Here is a 21,776-nt window from a genome sequence, read left to right as displayed (position 1 = left end):
ACACTGAGAGGTGTGGGGTATATCAAAGTGTTACAGTGAGGGGTGTGGGGTATATCAGAGTGTTACAGTGAGGTGTTTGGGGTTTATCGGAGTGTTACAGTGACGGGTGTGGGGTATATCAGAGTGATACAGTGAGGGGTGTGGGGTATATCAGTGTTACAGTGAGGGGTGTGGGGTATATCAGAGTGATACAGTGAGGGTGTGCGGTATATCAGCGTATTACAGTGAGGGTGTGGGGTATATCAGAGTGTTGCAGTGAGGCGTGTGGGGTATCTCAGAGTGTGTTACACTGAGGGGTGTGGGGTATATCAGATTGTTACAGTGAGGGTGTGGGGTATATCAGAGTGTTACAGTGAGGGTGTGGGGTGTATCAGAGTGTTACAGTGAGAGATGTGGGGTACATCAGAGTGTTACAGTGAGGGTGTGGGGTGTATTAGAGTGTTACAGTGAGGGATGTGGGGTACATCAGAGTGTTACAGTGAAGGGTGTGTGGGGTATATCAGAGAGTGTTACAGTGAGGGGTGTGGGGTATATCAGAGTGTTACAGTGAGGGGTGTGGGGTATATCAGAGTGTTACAGTGAGGGGTGAGGGGTATATCAGAGTGTTACAGTGAGGGGTGTGGGGTATATCAGTGTTACAGTGAGGGGTGTGGGATATATCAGAGTGTTACAGTGAGGGGTGTGGGATATATCAGAGAGTTTTACAGTGAGGGGTGTGGGGTATATCAGAGAGTGTTACAGTGAGGGGTGTGGGGTTTATCAGACTGTTACAGTGAGGGGTGTGGGGTATATCAGAGTGTTACAGTGAGGGGTGTGGGGTATATCAGAGAGTTTTACAGTGAGGGGTGTGGGGTATATCAGAGAGTGTTACAGTGAGGGGTGTGGGATATATCAGAGAGTTTTACAGTGAGCAGTGTGGGGTATATCGAAGTGTGCTACAATGAGGGGTGTGGGGTATATCAGAGAGTGTTACAGTGAGGGGTGTGGGTTATATCACAGTGTTACAGTGAGGGGTGTGGGGTATATCAGAGTGTTACAGTGAGGGCTGTTGGGTATATCAGAGTGTTACAGTGAGGGGTGTGGGGTATATCAGAGAGTGTTACAGTGAGGGGTATATCAGAGTGTTACAATGAGGGGTGTGGGGTTTATCAGAGTGTTACAGTGAGGGGTGTGGGGTATATCAGAGTGTTACAGTGAGGGGTGTGGGGTATATCAGAGTGTTACAGTGAGGGGTGTGGGGTATATCAGGGTGTTACAGTGAGGGGTGTGGGGTATATCAGTGTGTTACAGTGAGGGGTGTAGGGTTTATCAGAGTGTTACACTGACGGTGTGGTGTATATCAGAGTGTTTCAGTGAGGGGTGTGGGATATATCAGAGTGTTACAGTGAGGGGTGTGGGGTATATCAGGGTGTTACAGTGAGGGGTGTGGGGTATATCAGTGTGTTACAGTGAGGGGTGTGGGGTATATCAGTGTGTTACAGTGAGGGGTGTGGGGTACATAAGTGTGTTACAGTGAGGGGTGTGGGGTTTATCAGAGTGTGTTACAGCGAGGCGTGTGGGATATATCAGAGTGTTACAGCGAGGGGAGTGGGGTATATCAGAGAGTGTTACAGTGAGGGGTGTGTGGTATAACAGACTGATATACCCCACACCCCTCACTGTAACAGTCTGATATACCCCACACCCCTCACTGTAACAGAGAGTGTTACAGTGAGTGGTGTGGGGTATATCAGACAGTGTTACAGTGAGGGGTGTGGGGTTTTGGCAAGGAGCGCACGTCAACCCGCGCACTCCACCCACCCGCCCCTTCAACCACTGTCTGCCCCACGTGTGACAGAGACTCTTGGTCCCGCATTGGACTCAACAGTCATCTGCGAACTCGTTTTTATTGTTGAAGCAAGTCATCCTCGGTTCCGAGGGAGTGCCTAAGAAGAAGAAGAAGAAGGCAGTGAGGGGTGTGGGGTATATCTGAGTGTTACAGTGAGGGGTGTGAGGTATATCAGTGTGTCACAGTGAGGGGTGTGGGGTTTGTCAGGGTGTGGTACTGTGAGGGGTATATCAGAGCGTGTTACACTGAAGGATGTGGTGTATATCAGAGTGTTAGAGTGAGGGGTGTGGGGTATATCAGAGTAGGCTACAGTGAGGGGTGTGGGGTATATCAGGGTGTTACAGTGAGTGGTGTGGCGTTTATTAAAGTGTTACAGTGAGGAGTGTGGGGTATATCAGTGTGTTACTGTGAGGGGTGGGGTATATCAGAGCGTTACAGTGAGGGGTGTGTGGTATATCAGAGAGTGTTACAGTGCGGCAGGAATCTCGGAGCGGCGGCGGCGAGTATTTAAAGCGCGGCGGAGACCGGGTAGGCCTCAGTGCGGTGGGAATCTCGGAGCGGCGGCGGTGAGTATTTAAAACACGGCAGACACCAGGTAGGCCACAGTGCGGCGGGAATCTTGGAGCGGCGGCGAGGCTCAGGTAGGCTTACTAATCTCCAATCTCAGAGAGAGGGAGAGAAGTATAAAGTAATCGAAGTCTGACGTCACCAGAAAGCAGGTAAGTGATTGGTTGGTGAGTATTTCTCTCATTTTTAAACTTTAACTCTGTGGTTTATAGTTTCTAAGCTCTCTGTGGTGTAGCGGGGACTGTTTGTAAACCAGTGCCCTTAAATATACTATTTAACTGTAGTGTAATTGGTGGGATTGATTTGATTTAATTTAATTGCAATTAATTAAAGGGTAAGTCATGGCAGGACAGCCCGGTGCCGTGGTATGCTCCTCCTGCGCTATGTGGGAACTCAGGGACACTTCCTGTGTCCCTGACAACCATGTGTGCAGGAAGTGTGTACAGCTGCAGCTACTGGCAGACCGCATTGCGGTGCTGGAGCTGCGATTGGATACATACTGGACCATACGCGAGGCTGAGGACATCGTGGATATCACGTTTGATCAGTTGGTCACACCGCAGGCAAAGGTTGGACAGGCAGAAAGGAAAAGGGTGACCAACAGACAGAGTACTAGGCAGACAGGTAGTGCAGGGGTCCCCTGTGGACATCCCCCTCTCAAACAGATACACCACTTTGAGTACTGTTGGGGGGGGATGGCTTATCAGAGGAAGGCAGCAGCAGCCAACTTCCTGGCACCAGGGGTGGCTCTGCTGCACAGGACGGGAGGAAAAAGAGGGGTAGAGCTATAGTAATAGGGGATTCTATTGTAAGGGGGATAGGTGTTTCTGCGGCCGCAAACGAGACTCCAGGATGGTGTGTTGCCTCCCTGGTGCAGGGGTCAAGGATGTCTCAGAGCGGCTGCAGAACATCTTGGAAGGGGAGGGTGAACAGCCAGTTGTCGTGGTGCATATAGGTACCAACGATATCGTTAAAAAACGGGATGAGGTCCTAAAAGCTGAATATAGTGAGTTAGGAGGTAAATTACAAAATAGGACCTCAAAGGTAGTAATTTCAGGATTGCTACCAGTGCCACGTGCTAGTCAGGGTAGAAATAGAAGGATATTTCAGATGAATATGTGGCTAGAGGAATGGTGCCAGGGGGAGGGATTCAAATTCCTGGGACATTGGAACTGGTTCTGGGGGAGGTGGGACCAGTTCAAGCCGGACGGTTTGCACCTGGGCAGGGCCGGGACCGATGTCCTAGGGGGAGTGTTTGCTAGTGCTCTGGGGGAGGGTTTAAACTAAAATGGCAGGGGGTTGGGAACCTGAGCAGGGGGACAGAGGAAAGGGAAACAAGGATAAAACCAAAAGATAGGAAGGAGAAAAACAAAAGTGGCAGTCAGAGAAATCAACGGTTTAAACCAAACATGGCCACAGTAAATAATAATTCTAATAGGTCTAAGAGCGTTAAAAAAAACAAGCCTGAAAGCTTTGTGTCTTAATGAGAGGAGCATTCGTAATAAGGTGGATGAATTAGCTGCGCAAATAGAGGTAAACGAATATAATTTGATTGGGATTACGGAAACATGGCTCCAGGGTGGTCAAGGCTGGGAACTCAACATCCAGGGGTATTCAATATTCAGGAAAGATAGGCAAAAAGGAAAGGGAGGTGGGGTAGCATTGCTGGTTAAAGAAGGGATTAACACAATTGTAAGGAAGGATATTAGCTCTGATGATGTGGAATCTGTATGGGTAGAACTGAGAAATACCAAGGGGCAGAAAACGTTAGTGGGAGTGGTATATAGACCTCCAAACAGTAATGCGGATGTTGGGGATGGCATTAAAAGGGAAATTAGAGAAGTGTGCAATAAGGGCACAGCAGTCATCATAGAATCACAGAATCATAGAATCACAACAGTGCAGATAGAGGCCATTTCGGCCCATCGAGCCTGCACCGACACATATCCCACCCGATCCCCGTAACCCCTACACATATCCCACCCTATCCCCGTAACCCCACGTATTTAATCCCCCTAACACTAAGGGTCAATTTATCATAGCCAATCAACCTAACCCGCACATCTTTGGACTGTGGGAGGAAACCGGAGCACCCGGAGAAAACCCACGCAAACACGGGGAGAATGTGCAAACTCCACACAGACAGTCACCCGAGGCTGGATTCGAACCCGGGTCCCTGGCGCTGTGAGGCAACAGTGCTAACCACTATGCCACCGTGCTACTCATGGGTGACTTTAATCTACATATAGATTGGGCTAACCAAATTGGTAACAATACTGTGGAGGAGGAATTCCTGGAGTGTTTACAGGATGGTTTCCTGGGCCAATATGTCGAGGAACCAACCAGAGATCAGGCCATCTTAGACTGGGTATTATGTAACGAGAAAGGATTAATTAGCAATCTTGTTTTACGAGGCACCTTGGGTCGGAGCGATCATAATATGATAGAATTCTTCATTAAGATGGAGAATGAAGTAGTTGACTCAGAGACCAAGGTCCTGAATTTAAATAAAGGAAACTACGATGGTCTGAGGCGCGAGTTGGGTAGGATTGATTGGGGAATGTCACTCAAAGGGTTAACGGTGGATAAGCAATGGCAAACATTCAAAGACTGCATGGATGAACTACAGAATTTGTTAATCCCAGTTTGGCATAAAAATAAAACAAAAAAGGTGACTCAACCGTGGCTAATGAGGGAAATTAGGGATAGCATAAGATCCAAGGAGAGGACATATAAATTGGCCACAAAAAGCAGTAAACCAGAGGATTGGGAGCAGTTTAGGATTCAACAAAGGAGGACAAAGGGATTAATTAAGAAAGGGAAAATAGAATATGAGAGAAAGCTTGCGAGGAACATAAAAACTGACTGTAAAAGCTTTTATAGATATGTGAAGAGAAAAAGATTGGTGAAGTCAAGCGTAGGTCCCTTGCAGTCAGGATTAGGGGAATTTATAATGGGGAACAAAGAAATGGCAGACCAATTAAATACATATTTTGGTTCTGTCTTCACAAAGGAGGACACAAATAACCTCCCAGAGATGTCGGTGAACATAGGGTCTGATGAAAGGGAGTAAGTGAAAGAAATCAGTATTTGTAGGGAAATGGTGTTAGAAACATAGAAACATAGAAGATAGGAGCAGGAGTAGGCCATTCGGCCCCTCGAGCCTGCTCTGCCATTCAATGTGATCATGGCTGATCATCCAAATTCAGTACCCGGTCCCTGCTTTCTCCCCATACCCCTTGATCCCTTTAGCCTTAAGAAATATATCCAATTCCTTCTTGAATATTTTTAATGTAATGGCCTCTAGTGCCTTCTGTGGTAGAGAATTCCACATGTTCACCACTCTCTGGGTGAAGAAATTCCTCCTCATTTCTGTCCTAAAAGGCCTACCCCTTATCCTTAGACTGTGACCCCTGGTTCTGGACTCCCTGACCATCGGGAACATCCTTCCTGCATCTAGTCTGTCCAGTCCTGTCAGAATTTTATAAGTTTCAATCAGATCCCCTCTCATTCTTCTAAACTCCAGCAAGTACAAGCCCAATCGACCCAATCTCTCCTCATACGTCATTCCTGCCATCCCAGGTATCAGCCTGGTGAATCTTCGCTGAACTCCTTCGATGGCAAGAACATCCTTCCTCAGATAAGGCGACCAAAACTGCACACAATACTCAAGATGTGGTCTCACCAAGGCCCTGTATAACCGCAGCAAGACATCCTTGTTCCTGTACTCAAACCCTCTCGCTACGAAAGCCAACATGCCATTTGCCTTCTTAACCGCCTGCTGCACCTGCATGCTTACCTTCAGCGACTGGTGCACAAGGACACCCAAGTCTCGTTGCACTTCCCTAACACCATTTCCCTACAAATACTGATTTCTTTCAGTTCCTCCCTTTCATCAGACCCTATGTTCTCCGACATCTCTGGGAGGTTATTTGTGTCCTCCTTTGTGAAGACAGAACCAAAATATGTATTTAATTGGTCTGCCATTTCTTGTTCCCCATTATAAATGTTAGGGAAATTGATGGGATTGAAGGCCGATAATCCCCAGGGCCTGATAATCTACATCCTAGGGTATTAAGGAAGTGGCCCTAGAAATAGTAGATGCATTGCTGATCATCTTCCAACATTCAATGGAATCTGGAACAGTACCCATGGATTGGAGTGTAGCTAATGTTACCCCACTGTTCAAAAAAGGTGGTAGAGAGAAAACGGGGAATTACAGACTGGTAAGCCTGACATTGGTAGTGGGGAAAATGCTAGAGTCCATTAGAAAAGATGTAATAGCAGAGCACTTGGAAAACAGTGACAGGATCGGACAAACTCAACATGGATTTAGAAAAGGTAAATCGTGCTTGACTAATCTACTGGAATTTTTTGAGGATGTAACTAGTGAAATAGATAAGGGAGAACCAGTGGATGTGGTGTATTTGGACTTTCAGAAGGCTTCTGATAAGGTCCCACATAAGAGATTAGCATGTAAAGTTAAGGCACATGGGATTGGGGGCAAGGTATTGACTTGGATAGAGAACTGGTTGGCAGATAGAAAGCAAAGAGTTGGAATAAACGGGTCTTTTTCCGAGTGGCAGGCAGTGACTAGTGGGGTAGCGCAGGGATCGGTCCTTGGACCCCAGCTATTCACAATATATATTAATGATCTAGACAAGGGAACTAGATGTAATATCTCCAAATTTGCAGACGACACAAAGCTGGGTGGGCGTGTTTGCTGTGAGGAGGATGCCAAGAAACTACAGGATGATTTGGACAAGTTGGGTGATTGGGCAGAAGCATGGCAGATGCAATATAACGTGGATAAATGTGAGGTTATCCACTTTGGTGTCAAAAACAGGAAATGATTATTATCTGAATGGCAATAGATTGGGAGAAGGGGAAATGCAACGAGACCTGGGTGTCCTTGTGCACCAGTCGCTGAAGGTAAGCATGCAGGTGCAGCAGGCGATTAAGAAGGCAAATGGTATGTTGGCCTTAATAGCGAGAGTGTTTGAGTACAGGAACAAGGATGTCTTGCTGCAGTCGTACAGGGCCTTGGTGAGACCACATCTTGAGTATTGTGTGCAGTTTTGGTCGCCTTATCTGAGGAAGGATATTCTTGCCATGGAAGGAGTTCAGCGAAGATTCACCAGGCTGATACCTGGGATGGCAGGAATGACATATGAGGAGAGATTGGGATGATTGGGCTTGTACTCGCTGGAGTTTAGAAGAATGAGAGGGGATCTCATTGAAACTTATAAAATTCTGACAGGACTGGACAGACTAGATGCAGGGAGGATGTTCCCGATGGTCAGGGAGTCCACAACCAGGGGTCACAGTCTAAGGATAAGGAGTAGGCCTTTTAGGGCAGAAATGAGGAGGAATTTCTTCACCCAGAGCGTGGTGAACCTGTGGAATTCTCTACCACAGAAGGCAGTAGAGGCCAATTCATTAAATATATTCAAGAAGGAGTTGGATATATTTCTTAAGGCTAAAGGGATCAAGGGGTATGGGGAGAAAGCAGGAAGCGGGTACTGAACTTGGATGATCAGCCATGATCGCATTGAATGGCGAAGCAGGTTCGAGGGGGTGGGGTATATCAGCGTGTTACAGTGAGGTGTGTGGGGTATATCAGAGAGTGTGACAGTGAGGGGTGTGGGGTATATCAGAGAGTGTTACAGAGAGGGGTGTGGGGTATTTCTGAGTGTCACAGTGAGGGGCATGATGTATGTCAGTGTGTTACAGTGTTGAGTATGGGGTATATCAGAGGGTATTACAGTGAGGGGTGTGGGGTTTATTAAAGTGTTACAGTGAGGAGTGTGGGGTATATCAGAGAGTGTTACAGTGAGGGGTGTGGGGTATATCAGTGTGTTACATTGAGGGGTGTGGGGTATATCAGAGAGTGTTACAGTGAGGAGTTTGGGGGAGATCAGAGTGTTACAGTGAGGGGTTTGGGGAATATCAGAGAGTGTAACAGTGAGAGGTGTGGGGTATATCAGAATGTTACATTGAGTGTTGTAGGGTATACCAGAGTGTTACAATGAGGTGTGTGGGGTATATCAGGGTGTTATAGTGAGGTATGTGGGGTTGTAGGGTATACCAGAGTGTTACAATGAGGTGTGTGGGGTATATCAGTGTGTTACAGTGAGGTATGTGGGATATATCAGAGAGTTACAGTGAGGGGTGTCAAGTATATCAGAGAGTGTTAAAGTGCGGGGTGTGTGGTATATCAGAGTGTTACAGTGAGGGAAGCGGGGTATATCAGTGTTACAGTGCGGGGTGTGGGGTATATTAGAGAGTGTTACAGTGGGGGGTGTGGGTCATATTAGAGTGTTAAAGTGAGGGGTGTGCGATATATCAGAGTGTGTTGCAGTGAGGGGTGTGGGGTTTATCAGAGTGTTACTGTGAGGGGTATATCAGAGTATTACAGTGAGGGGTGTGGGGTATATCAGACAGTGTTACAATGAGGGGTGGGATTTATCAGAGTGTGTTACAGTGAGGGGCGTGGGGTATATCAGAGAGTGTTACAGTGAGGGGTGTGGGGTTTATCAGAGTATTACAGTGAGGGGTGTGGGGTATATCAGTGTTACAGTGAGGGGTGTGGGGTATATCGGAGTGTTACACTGAGAGGTGTGGGGTATATCAAAGTGTTACAGTGAGGGGTGTGGGGTATATCAGAGTGTTACAGTGAGGTGTTTGGGGTTTATCGGAGTGTTACAGTGACGGGTGTGGGGTATATCAGAGTGATACAGTGAGGGGTGTGGGGTATATCAGTGTTACAGTGAGGGGTGTGGGGTATATCAGAGTGATACAGTGAGGGTGTGCGGTATATCAGCGTATTACAGTGAGGGTGTGGGGTATATCAGAGTGTTGCAGTGAGGCGTGTGGGGTATCTCAGAGTGTGTTACACTGAGGGGTGTGGGGTATATCAGATTGTTACAGTGAGGGTGTGGGGTATATCAGAGTGTTACAGTGAGGGTGTGGGGTGTATCAGAGTGTTACAGTGAGAGATGTGGGGTACATCAGAGTGTTACAGTGAGGGTGTGGGGTGTATTAGAGTGTTACAGTGAGGGATGTGGGGTACATCAGAGTGTTACAGTGAAGGGTGTGTGGGGTATATCAGAGTGTTACAGTGAGGGGTGTGGGGTATATCAGAGTGTTACAGTGAGGGGTGTGGGGTATATCAGAGTGTTACAGTGAGGGGTGTGGGGTATATCAGAGTGTTACAGTGAGGGGTGTGGGGTATATCAGAGTGTTACAGTGAGGGGTGTGGGGTTTATCAGAGTGTTACAGTGAGGGGTGTGGGGTATATCAGAGTGTTATAGTGAGGGGTGTGAGGTTTATCAGAGTATTACAGTGAGGGGTATTGGTGCGCAATTATGCTATTTCCATCCACTCCATACAGAGGCCTGGTTTGTCCTGCGTGTACCCTTTACTATTTGGGTTGCGTCGATGTGTAAAATGGGGAGCGGGGTGTTACCCTCTAGAAAATGGTATCAAACGTGTTCAGAGACAACTTTTTCCAGTTGAGAAAATAAATGAACTTAATCCGCTAACTGAAAATCGAAGCCGCACTTTCCGTAGGCGGGAGCACCACACCTACTACATTAAACCACCAGGGGTGCACACTCGCCAGTACTGATACTGCCGACCTGCTGATCTTTCTATTCAGCTGTGACTCAGTGGGCAGCACTCTCTGGGTGGGAGAGTCTCGGAGTGAGCAGGTGCTGCTGGTTGCTTGATTACTGCAGGGCGTTGGAGTGAGTTTGGGAAAAGTTGGTGGTGGGTTTTAGGGCCTTTTTGGTCCATAAACAGCAGAGGGGCTCAGCAGACCGGGCCCCCTCAGAGGACAATGTTTCCAGGATGAATTTAATCAGGGGAGATTATGTTGGGGGAAGGTAGAAAAAAAGGCCCAAAGATTTGGGCCGGGACCCCAGGAGGTTTGGAAAAGAAAACACGGTGGTGGTTCAGTGCGAGGATAAGGAGATACGAGCTTGGGATATTATCCAGGCTGTGCATGAGGACTGCAGCAAGGGAAGCTGCTTCGCCGGCCGACCAAAGCCGAATGTTGGGTTCGAGGTGACGGTCAGTGGCCGATAGGAGGTAGAAAGACTTTTACTCAGTTTGAAGGTTGGAGATAAGTTCTTGGAGGTATCTCTGCGATATTCTGAAGGGGTGGTGGGTGTTAGCTCCGTGGTTCAGTGGATAAATAATTACACGGATGCTGTACATAAACAAATAACAGGTCTTTACTGGAGGAGGGTAATCTCTAGACTGGGGTACAGAGGCATGCGCACAGCTTATATACCGGTGTGGTCACTGCCGGTACTACAGTATACAGGAGCTATAAAAAGTAGTTCTGACTTAAAGCACATACACTACAATTCCTCCCTTTTTAGATTAATAATACCCCCTGAATATTCAAATAACAATTACATTTTTACATGTACATTCAATAACAAAAGTCCATTTATAGATTCAGTCTTTGGGGCGGCTTCCTGACCCTTTCGGGATAGCGCCTTTCCGGAGGTTCTTGTTCTTGGTGCAGAGGTGATTCTGACGCCCTTTCATCGGGTAGTTCATCGGGTTCCACTGCTACTGGGTCTGAAGTAGATACTACCGGTATGTCGGGTTCATCCTCAGGTACTCGAGACATGGGGTTGATGCATTCCTGTGATGCTAAGATCTGATCGACGTGGCGTCTCACAATGTTCTCCCCGACATCCACTGTGTACATTAATGGCCCCTGCCTTGTACATATCGTTCCGGGTTGCCACTTCTCTGTTCGATAGTCCCGGGCCAAGACTGGTTGCCCTACATTGAAGCTCCTTGTCGGCTTCTCGTTGATGTGCTGGAATTGTTTGTCCTCAACATTTCTTCGCACATTTGGTCTGAGCAAGTCCAGACGAGATCTCAACCTTCGGTTAAAGAACATCATGGCCGGGGTCTGGTTGGTAACTGCATGTGTCGCGTTTCGGTAGGCTAATAAGAAATTGTCCATCTTATGCTGTAGTGGAATTTCCTCGTCGCACATGGCCTTTATCGCCTTCTTAAAGGTTTGTACGAACCTCTCAGCCAATCCATTGGTGGCTGGATTATACGGGGCGGATGTGTAATGCCTTACCCCATTCCTTTTCATGAAGTTTTGGAACTCGTCGGACACAAACTGTGGTCCATTATCAGAGCAGATCTGCTCTGGCAACCCGTTTCTGGCAAATATGGTCCGTAGGACTGTAATCGTTTTCTCTGTAATGGTTGAAGACATCTTTATCACCTCAGGCCACTTTGAATGAGCATCCACTGCTATTAAGAACATTGAGTCCATGAATGGACCAGCGAAATCAATGTGCACCCGTTGCCATGGAGAGGAGGGCCACTCCCATGGGTGTAGAGGGGCATGTGGTGGTGCATTTTGGACCTTCTGGCATCCTAAGCAGCTCTTAGTTAGGTCTTCGGTTTGTTGATCGATTCCCGGCCACCACACATAAGCCCTAGCTAGGCTTTTCATTTTCACTCCCCCCAGATGACCTTCATGTAGCTCATTTAGCACTCTCTCCCTTAACTTGGGTGGAATCACCACTCTGGATCCACATATCACTGTCCCCTGGCATGCTGACAGCTGTTCTCTTCTGGATGAGAATGCTGGCAACAGTGAGTCGCCATGTGTTGGCCATCCCCTCACCGTCAATTCATATACCCGTGACAGCGTCGGATCATTGCGGGTCTCCTTCTCTATATCCGCATTTGTTACTGGCAATCGTTCAATTATCGACGAATAAAATATCTCGATAGGGTCCACTGCTGGTGCTTCCTCCACAGTAGGCAGTGGCAGGCGCGATAGCCCATCAGCGTTCCCATGCTGTCTCGTGCCTTTATATTCTATTTCACATTGATTCGCCCCTAGAAACAGGGACCATCTTTGTAACCGCTGTGCAGTCATTACTGGCACGCCCTTCTTAGCATTAAAGATGGAGACAAGTGGTTGGTGGTCAGTCAGCAAGGTGAACTTCTGCCCATGCAGATAGTGGTTGAATTTTTTTACTCCCCATACTAGGCTGAGGGCCTCCCTGTCAATCTGGGCGTAGTTGCGCTCGGCTGAGGTCAGTGACCGAGATGCAAAGGCTACTGGCCTCTCCAACCCGTCTGGGAATTTGTGCGACAGCACCGCTCCAATACCATAGGGTGATGCATCACATGCCAAACGAATTGGTAGTGCTGGGTTGAAATGGGCCAACACCTCTTTTGATGTGATCAATTCTTTACACTTCTGGAAAGCTCGTCTACGTTCGTCATCCCACTTCCATGGTACTCCTGTTTGCAGTAGGGTGTTCAGCGGGTGTAATACCGTAGACAAATTTGGTAAGAACTTGTGGTAATAGTTGTGGTAAACCACGTTCACTATCGTATCACTGTTAGTAGTTAGCACTGTTCACCACTGTTCATTATAACTGTATCACTGACCACTATTGTATCACGGTACGAGGTCGCCTCTTGCCACACTGCTATACCTGGGATGACCACTGCCGACTCCGCCTTGGCTCCACCCACCAGGCCAGGTATAAAGGTGAGCGACTGGCTGGTATTCCTCCTGCTTGGATCGGATCACCCACGAGAGTGGGCTCTGTTATTTAGTCAATAAAAACCTTTAGTCACCTTCGTAACTCTTCGCCTTTTATTGGAGGAATTGATAGGTATATCAATTTTATTGACTAAATTTAATGATGTCCGACAACGAGTCACAACCGGCGGAGGAGCCACCAGCGCAGCTCCCAGGAGCACAGCCACACCAGCCAGCTTGGCTGCGAGCCCTCAGACCGCCGTACCTGGACCTGAACCCACGAGCAGCAAACTCAGCCGCAGACTTTAAACACTGGCTGGTCTGCTTCGAATCATACCTGAGAGAATCCAGCGTCCCTCAGGCATCCAAACTAAGTGTCCTGCAGGCACAACTGAGCCCGAGAGTATACACTCTCATCGAGGACATGACTACCTACGAGACCGCCATCAACCTGCTGAAACAGAAGTACCGGACCCCGGTAAACTACATGTACGCTAGGCACCTCCTAAGATCACGGCCGCAACAGCCAGGAGAATCAGTAGCCGAATTCTCACAGGCGCTATATGCACTCGCCAGGAACTGTGACTTTAAATCGGTGTCGGCAGCCGAAAATACTGAAGATAATATCCGCGACGCATTCCTGAAAGGCCTACGGTCCGAGTACTCACGGCAAAGACTGCTGGAAGCTAAAGACCTCAGCATGGAAAAAGCTGAAGCCCTCGCTATCTCCCTGGAAGTGGCCCACCAAGATCAGGAAGCATTCACCAGGTACTGCTCGCGACCCTGGGACTCGGGCCCGACCCCTACCACAGCACCCTTCCCAGCGCCGCCCCCGGGACCTACCTCTGCGTCGGCGTCCCGGACCCGACCGGCCCCGCCACCCCCAGCACCGGCCCCGACATCGGGCATCCGCGATCGGGCCGCCGGCTGTTTTTTTTGTGGCCAGGAGAAGCACCCGAGGTCGCGCTGCCCAGCCAAGAACTCCATATGCAAAACCTGCCTGAAGAAAGGCCACTTCTCCAAGGCCTGCAGGAGCGGATCCTCAGAGGCCAGCAGTGCCGCATGCGAACTATGGGGGCGGCCATCTTCGTTTAGGGCAACTGAGGCCAGCATCCCCACACATGAGTCATGGGGGCGGCCATCTTTGTTTAGGGCAACTGAGGCCAGCATCCCCACACATGAGTCATGGGGCGGCCATCTTTGATTAAGGCAACCGACCCCAATAGTGCCTCATGTGAGCTACGGGGGCAGCCATCTTCTCCGTCATTTTGCCCTACCTCGTGGGAGACGCCATTTTACTCACCACGCCCGACCGCCTCGCCCGCAGATGACAACGACTCGCTCAGCTACACACTAGCTTCCGTCACCCTGGACCAAGCCCGCCCGCACCATCTGTCCAAGTCAATGATGGACATCAAAGTGAACGGCCACGCCACGACCTGCCTGTTCGACAGCGGAAGCACGGAGAGCTTCATCCACCCAGACACGGTGAGCCACTACTCCCTCTCTGTCCTACCAACGCGCAGCCGAATCTCGATGGCATCGAGGTCCCACGCCACGGACATCAGCGGCTACTGTGTCGTGACCCTGTCGGTTAAGGGCACGGAGTATAAAAACTTTAAACTCCTCGTCCTCCCCCATCTCTGCGCTGCCGTCCTACTAGGGCTGGACTTCCAATCCCACCTCCAAAGCGTAACCCTAGCATACGGTGGACCCCTCCCCCCACTCACAGTCAACAACCAGCAAACGTTAAACCGCCCACCGCGTAACACCTGCAGCCTCTCCACCCTCAAGGTCCCGCCACCCTCTCTGTTTGCTAACCTTACCCCTGACTGCAAACCCGTCGCTACCAAGAGCAGGCGGTATAGCGCCGGGGACAGAGCCTTCATTAGCTCTGAGGTGCGGCGCCTCCTGAAAGAGGGCATTATCGAGGGGAGCAGCAGCCCCTGGCGTGCCCAGGTCGTAGTCGTAAAGACCGGCGATAAAAACCGCCTGGTCATCGACTACAGCCAGACCATAAACAGATATACCCAGCTGGACGCATACCCCCTCCCCCGCATATCTGACATGGTCAATCAGATTGCACAGTATAAAGTATTCTCGACCATCGACCTGAAGTCGGCCTACCACCAACTCCCTATCCACCCTGAGGACCGCCAGTATACCGCCTTCGAGGCGAATGGGCGCCTATACCACTTCCTTAGGGTCCCCTTCGGTGTCACTAATGGGGTCTCGGTCTTCCAAAGGGAGATGGACCAGATGGTTGACCAGAACGAACTGCAGGCTACATTCCCCTACCTAGATAACGTCACTATCTGCGGCCGCGACCGGCAGGAACATGACGCGAATCTGGAGAAATTCCTCCGTACGGCCCAACGGCTGAACCTCACCTACAATAAGGAGAAATGCGTGTTTAACACCACGCGCCTTGCCATCCTCGGCTGCGTAGTGGAGAACGGAATCATCGGCCCCGACCCAGAAAGAATGCGCCCCCTCATGGAGCTACCCCTCCCCCACTGCCCTAAAGCACTTAGGAGAACCCTGGGGCTTTTCGCCTACTATGCCCAATGGGTACCCAATTACGCGGACAAAGCCAGACCCCTCCTGAAAGCCACTTCCTTCCCCCTCACGGAGGAGGCGTGCGCGGCCTTCTCCCTCATTAAGGGAGACATAGCCAAGGCCACGATGCACGCAGTGGACGAGTCCATCCCCTTCCAGGTGGAGAGCGACGCATCCGACTTCGCCTTAGCCGCCACCCTAAACCAGGAGGGGAGGCCAGTGGCCTTCTTCTCAAGGACCCTACAGGGCCCCGAGATCCGACATTCGTCGGTCGAGAAAGAGGCCCAGGCGATCGTGGAGGCAGTACGGCGCTGGAGGCACTACCTGGCAGGCAAACGATTTACCCTCCTCACCGACCAGCGTTCGGTGGCTTTCATGTTTAATAACAAGCTGAAGGGCAAAATCAAGAATGACAAGATTTTGAGATGGAGAATCGAGCTCTCCACCTACGATTATGAGATCTTGTACCGGCCAGGCAAGCTGAACGAATCCCCTGATGCCCTTTCACGAATGACATGCGCCAGCGCGCATATCGATAGGCTTCAGACCCTCCACGACCAGCTCTGCCACCCCGGAGTCACCAGACTCTACCATTTCATTAAGGCCCGCAACCTGACCTACTCCATCGAGGAGGTCAGGACCATGACCAGGAACTGCCAGACCTGTGCGGAGTGCAAACCGCACTTCTATAGGCCAGACCGAGCAAGCCTGATCAAGGCCACCCGCCCCTTCGAGCGCCTGAGCATCGACTTTAAGGGGCCCCTCCCGTCCTCTGACCGTAATGTGTACTTCCTCAACATCGTTGATGAGTACTCCCGTTTCCCCTTTGCCTTCCCCTGCCCCGACATGACCAGTAGCACGGTCATTAAGTGCCTGAATGCCCTCTTCGCCTTGTTCGGGTTCCCGAACTATATACACAGCGACCGGGGCTCCTCCTTCATGAGCGAGGAACTCCGGCAATACCTCCTAGAGAGAGGTATTGCAGCAAGCAGGACCACCAGCTACAACCCCAGAGGTAACGGTCAGGTGGAAAGAGAGAACGCGACGGTATGGAAGGCCGTCCTCTTAGCCTTAAAGTCTAAGGGCCTCCCAACCTCCCGCTGGCAAGAAGTCCTCCCGACAGCGCTGCACTCCATCCGGTCATTACTTTGCACGGCCACTAACACCACCCCCCATGAACGAATGTTCGTTTTCCCCAGGAAGTCGACTACGGGAACCACTCTACCAACCTGGCTGACCGCCCCGGGGCCGGTCTGGCTGCGGAAACACGTGAGGGCCCATAAAACGGACCCCCTGGTCGAGAGGGTGAACCTCCTGCACGCCAACCCCCAGTACGCCTACGCGGCGTACCCAGACGGGCGGGAGGACACTGTCTCCCTACGAGACCTCGCACCCTCAGCCGCTCCGGAAACACCGCCACCACCCCCCCCAACCCCAGCCCAGGTAGACGGCATGCCGGAACCCCATGAGCCCTCGCCGACCACGCAAACACCAGCATCAACACCGGATAAGGCACCAGCACCGGATAAGGCAACACCACCGCTGCGGCGATCGGAGAGGCTTACGAAGCCTCCGGACAGACTGACCTACCAGAATTGGTAGTACACTTCACCCCGCCGGACTTAATTCTAAACAAGGGGTGAATGTGGTAAACCACGTTCACTATCGTATCACTGTTAGTAGTTAGCACTGTTCACCACTGTTCGTTATAACTGTATCACTGACCACTATTGTATCACGGTACGAGGTCGCCTCTTGCCACACTGCTATACCTGGGATGACCACTGCCGACTCCGCCTTGGCTCCACCCACCAGGCCAGGTATAAAGGTGAGCGACTGGCTGGTATTCCTCCTGCTTGGATCGGATCACCCACGAGAGTGGGCTCTGTTATTTAGTCAATAAAAACCTTTAGTCACCTTCGTAACTCTTCGCCTTTTATTGGAGGAATTGATAGGTATATCAATAGTTTACCAGCCCGAGGAACGACCTCAGTTGTGACACATTTTCCGGTGCTGGAGCCTTGACTACTGCCTCAATCTTGTCAGGGGACTTATGTAACCCCTCTTCATCGATGACGTGGCCGCAATACGAGATCTGTTTCTAGAAGAACTCGCACTTGTGGCGATTAGCTCGTAGCCCATATTCCTTTAATCTGGCGAGCACCTTTTCCAAGTTAGCGAGGTGATCACCGTCATTTTCGCCCCTGACCAAGATGTCGTCCAAATAACACTGGGTCCCTGGAATCCCTTGCAGGACCTGATCCATCGCCCTTTGCTAGAGAGCCGGAGCCGAGGCTACTCCAAACACCAGCCGGTTGTATTGATAGAGACCTTTATGGGTGTTGATCGTAAGGTAATGTTTCGAAGCTTCTTCTACCTCCATTTGCAAGTACGCCTGGGCTAGATCAATTTTGGTGAAGCGTTTACCTCCAGATAGCGAGGCGAAAATATCCTCAATTCGTGGAAGCGGATATTGCACCGTGTGAAGGACTGGGTTCACTGTCACCTTAAAATCCCCACAGATGCGGACCTTCCTTGGTTCCCCAGGCGTATTACTCAACGACCTCTTCATTACAGGAACGATGGGTGTAGCCCACTCGCTCCAGTCTACTTTGGACAGTACTCCTGAACGTTCCAACCCTTCCAGCTCTGCTTCGACAGCCGGTCTGATCGCATAAGGCACTGGTCTGGCCTTCAGAAACTTTGGGCTTGCATTTTCCTCTATTTTAATCATTGCTGTTATTCCTTTTAGTGTTCCTAATCCCTCCTGGAACACTTCTTTTGCGTCAGTTAGCATTTTTGACAGTCGTCCAGGTGTGACGTCGTCATCCTTTTTGGCCTCAGCCTTCAGTGCCTGTATGGAATGCCAATCTAATTGTATCTTCCAGATCCATTCACGTCCTAGCAGTGGTGGTCCTCCATCTGGCAATACATATATATCCATTTTAGGTATTTCCTGACCTTTATATGTCACTTTCACCCTTATTTTTCCTTTGGGGTAGACTTTTTGCCCCGTATACGTCTTCAAGACAATCTCTGTAGCTTTCAAGGGAATGTGTGAAAATAGCCGCTTGTAGTCTCTTTGATTTATGACTGTTAGAGCTGACCCTGTGTCCAATTCCATTTCCACTTGGGCTCCGTCTATCTTGAGTGTAACCCAGATAGTCTGGTGATCCTCCATTTCGGTTACCTTATGTAGTTTCAGACAACCCAGCTCCTTGCTTCTGGAGTCTGTGTCACTTTTCTGTTCGTCTGAACCACTGTCCATCACCTGGTGTACCTTTTTGTACTTCTCCTGTGGAGATTTCTTACTGTTGGTTTTCTTCCCAGACCTGCAGACTCTTGCTGTGTGCCCTGCTTTCCCACACTGTCTGCACACTTGGTCCTTGAACCAACAATCTTTCTGGTCATGTGTTGTTCTGCCGCAGCACTAGCACTTCCCTGTTCCATAGGTCATTTCGTTGGTGCCATATTCTTGTAGTCTCCGTTGTATCTCTGCAGCGCCCCTTGCGGCTGCTTCATGTGATACTGCCATACTGAAAGCTTTGTGCAGCGTAAGGTCCTTTTCTGATAGAAGCCGTTTCTGGGTTCCTTCACTTTGTAGCCCACACACAAACTTGTCCCTTAACGTGTCTGCTAGTCCCACTCCAAACTGGCAGTATTTCGATAGCTTGCGCAGTTCCGTTAGGTACTCAGCATTGCTTTCGTCTTTGTGTTGGTTCCTTTTATGGAACTTAAATCGTTCTGCTATCAGCAGCGGTGTGGGGTTTAAGTGGTCCTGTAGGATTTCTACTATGCTTTCAAAATTCTTGTTTACCGGCTTCTCTGGGGTTATTAGATTTCGCAGTAACCCATAAGTTTTTGCACCCATGGAATTTAACAGAACCAGTGCTTTATTAGCATCTGGCACTTCATTCACCCTGCAGTACACCTCAATACGTTCCACATATGTCGCCCAATCTTCGACTTCATTGTCGAACGTAGAGATACTGCCACTCTTCGGCATCCTTGGTTGTGCGTTAACTATCACCAATGGCGCCTCCCGCGCTTCCCCTTCTTCTCCGCTGGCACAAAATGGCGTCTCCCGCGCTTTCCTTCCTTCCCGCGCTCGCCCGTCTTCTCCGCTGCGGCTTCGCATAATGGCATCTCCCGCGCTCTTCCTTCTTCTCCGCGGCTCAATGGCACCTCCCGCGCTCTCCCTGCTTCTCCGCGGCTCAATGGCTTCTCCGCGGCTCAATGGCGTCTCCCCTTGCTTCGCCCCGCAGACCCTGATCAGCCCGTGATCCCTGGCTGTGCTCTGCGCGTTCTTCTCTTGATATTTGTCAACGCCACTCAGGCTAGAACCCGGCTGTTTCTTACCCTCTCTCTCTCTGGTTTGCAGTATTTTTCCTCGACGCCGCTCGGTGATCAACCCCCGGCTGCGCCCTGCTCTCTTCACCCATTTTCTTACCCCGTCGATGCTGCCCGGCTCTCTCTCTCTGCCGTTGGTCGGCTCCAGCCGCCGCTGCTCGGGAAGGGTCTGCTCTGGACCTGTCGTCGATCTCTTACTGCTCGTTGTGGCTGGGGAACCAAGCCCGGCTCTCCATAGCCTCCCCTGCGAAGTTGGATCTCTGCCTGACTGCTGGGCCGTTGCTCGCGGTCGACGCCCGTGTTCCTGGACTCGACTATTTTTTAAAATTTTTTTTTATGTTGCAGGTAGATTCGCATCAACACTCGTCGCCACTGTTAGATCCGTGGTTCAGTGGATAAATAATTACATGGATGCTGTACATAAACAAATAACAGGTCTTTACTGGAGGAGGGTAATCTCTAGACTGGGGTACAGAGGCATGCGCACAGCTTATATACCGGTGTGGTCACTGCCGGTACTACAGTATACAGGAGCTGTAAAAAGTAGTTCTGACTTAAAGCACATACACTACAGTGGGCTCATTCTTAAACCTGCCAGTTTATATTGAGGACGATGTGCTAGTAAAAAAGTTGGAGTCGTGGGACATTAAAATTCACTCAGCAATAAAGAGAAGATACTATTGGTAGCAGATGGAACCCGTTATGTAAAGGTGCGGTTCCCAGAGGGGGTGGGGTCATTGCCGTATAGCATGAAATTCGAGACAATGGAAGGAGTGCAGTACTTCCGGGTACTGCATGATAACCAGGTGAAGGTTTGTTATTATTGTCTTGGACACGACCATCTTGTAAGAAGCTGTTCAGACCTGTTCTGTTATAACTGCAGCGAGTCTGGACACCTCACTTGGAGCTGCAAGGCGGAGAGCTGTGGGGTGTGTCACAAAGGTCCCACCCGCTGTGAGTGTGAGGCAGAAGGAAGCCCCTTGAGTGGCGAGGAGATGGGAGAAGGAGCAGGAGGTGTGAGTGGAACGGCCGGAGGAGCGGAGCAGGCGGAGGACACAGCTGGTGAATGGAAGGAGAAAAGAGCACAGGAAGAGGTAGAAAATTGCGGAGCAGAGAACAGGATGGAGATTGTGGGAAACACAGAGTACGATGGAAAAGGGCAAAGACAGCGGAGGGCAGCACGGGTCGAGGGCAGAGTCAAGCCATAATACGGTCCAGCTCTCCTTAAAGAAACTGGTGTCCGCGGGGGGAGAGGAAGCAGGAGCAGGGCACGGGGTAAGTGTAAGTACTCCAAAGAAAGACGGGGAGTCGGACATCTCAGAGAGCAGGAGGGAGCAAGACAAGGAGAGGGTGCAAGAGGCAGGAGCCTTAAAGGGGCAGCAGGACGGGAGCGGGGAGACAAAGACGCCAGTAGGGAGCAAGATAGGTGAAGACCATTGTCCCAGAGAGAGAAGAAACGGGGAGCGAGGGTCAGTGGTGGAAATGAGGCCGATGGGAGCGGCACTGTTGGAGAAACCGCGATAGCAGGATAACTCTCTAAGGGAGATTATGTATCTGACGGTGAGCAGGGACGGGAGGTTACAGAAGAGCTCCAGAGTCAGGAGTCAGAGGAGGACAGAGACATGGAAGTGGGGTTGGGGTGGCATCGTGTGGAAAGGGAAAGGTTAGTGAGGGGCAGAAGGAGGGAGAAGGGGCAGCTCCTCAGCCCAAACCTAATTTTTTTTTTTAATTCATTGATGGGATGTGGGCGTCGCTGGCTAGGCCTGCATTTAGTGCCCATCCCTAATTGCCCTTGAGAAGATGGTGGTGAGCCGCCTTCTTGAACCGCTGCAGTCCATATGGTGTAGGTACACCCACAATGCTGTTAGGAAGGGAGTTCCAGGGTTTTGGCCCAGCGACAGTGAAGGAACGGCGATACAGGTCCAA

This window comes from Somniosus microcephalus, chromosome 4 (genome assembly GCF_052327205.1).
Source record: "Somniosus microcephalus isolate GS21.2 chromosome 4, FLI_Smic_1.0, whole genome shotgun sequence".
Lineage (NCBI taxonomy): Eukaryota > Metazoa > Chordata > Chondrichthyes > Squaliformes > Somniosidae > Somniosus > Somniosus microcephalus.
The sequence above is the reverse complement of the archived record's forward strand: the minus strand, read 5'-3'. Positions refer to the sequence as shown.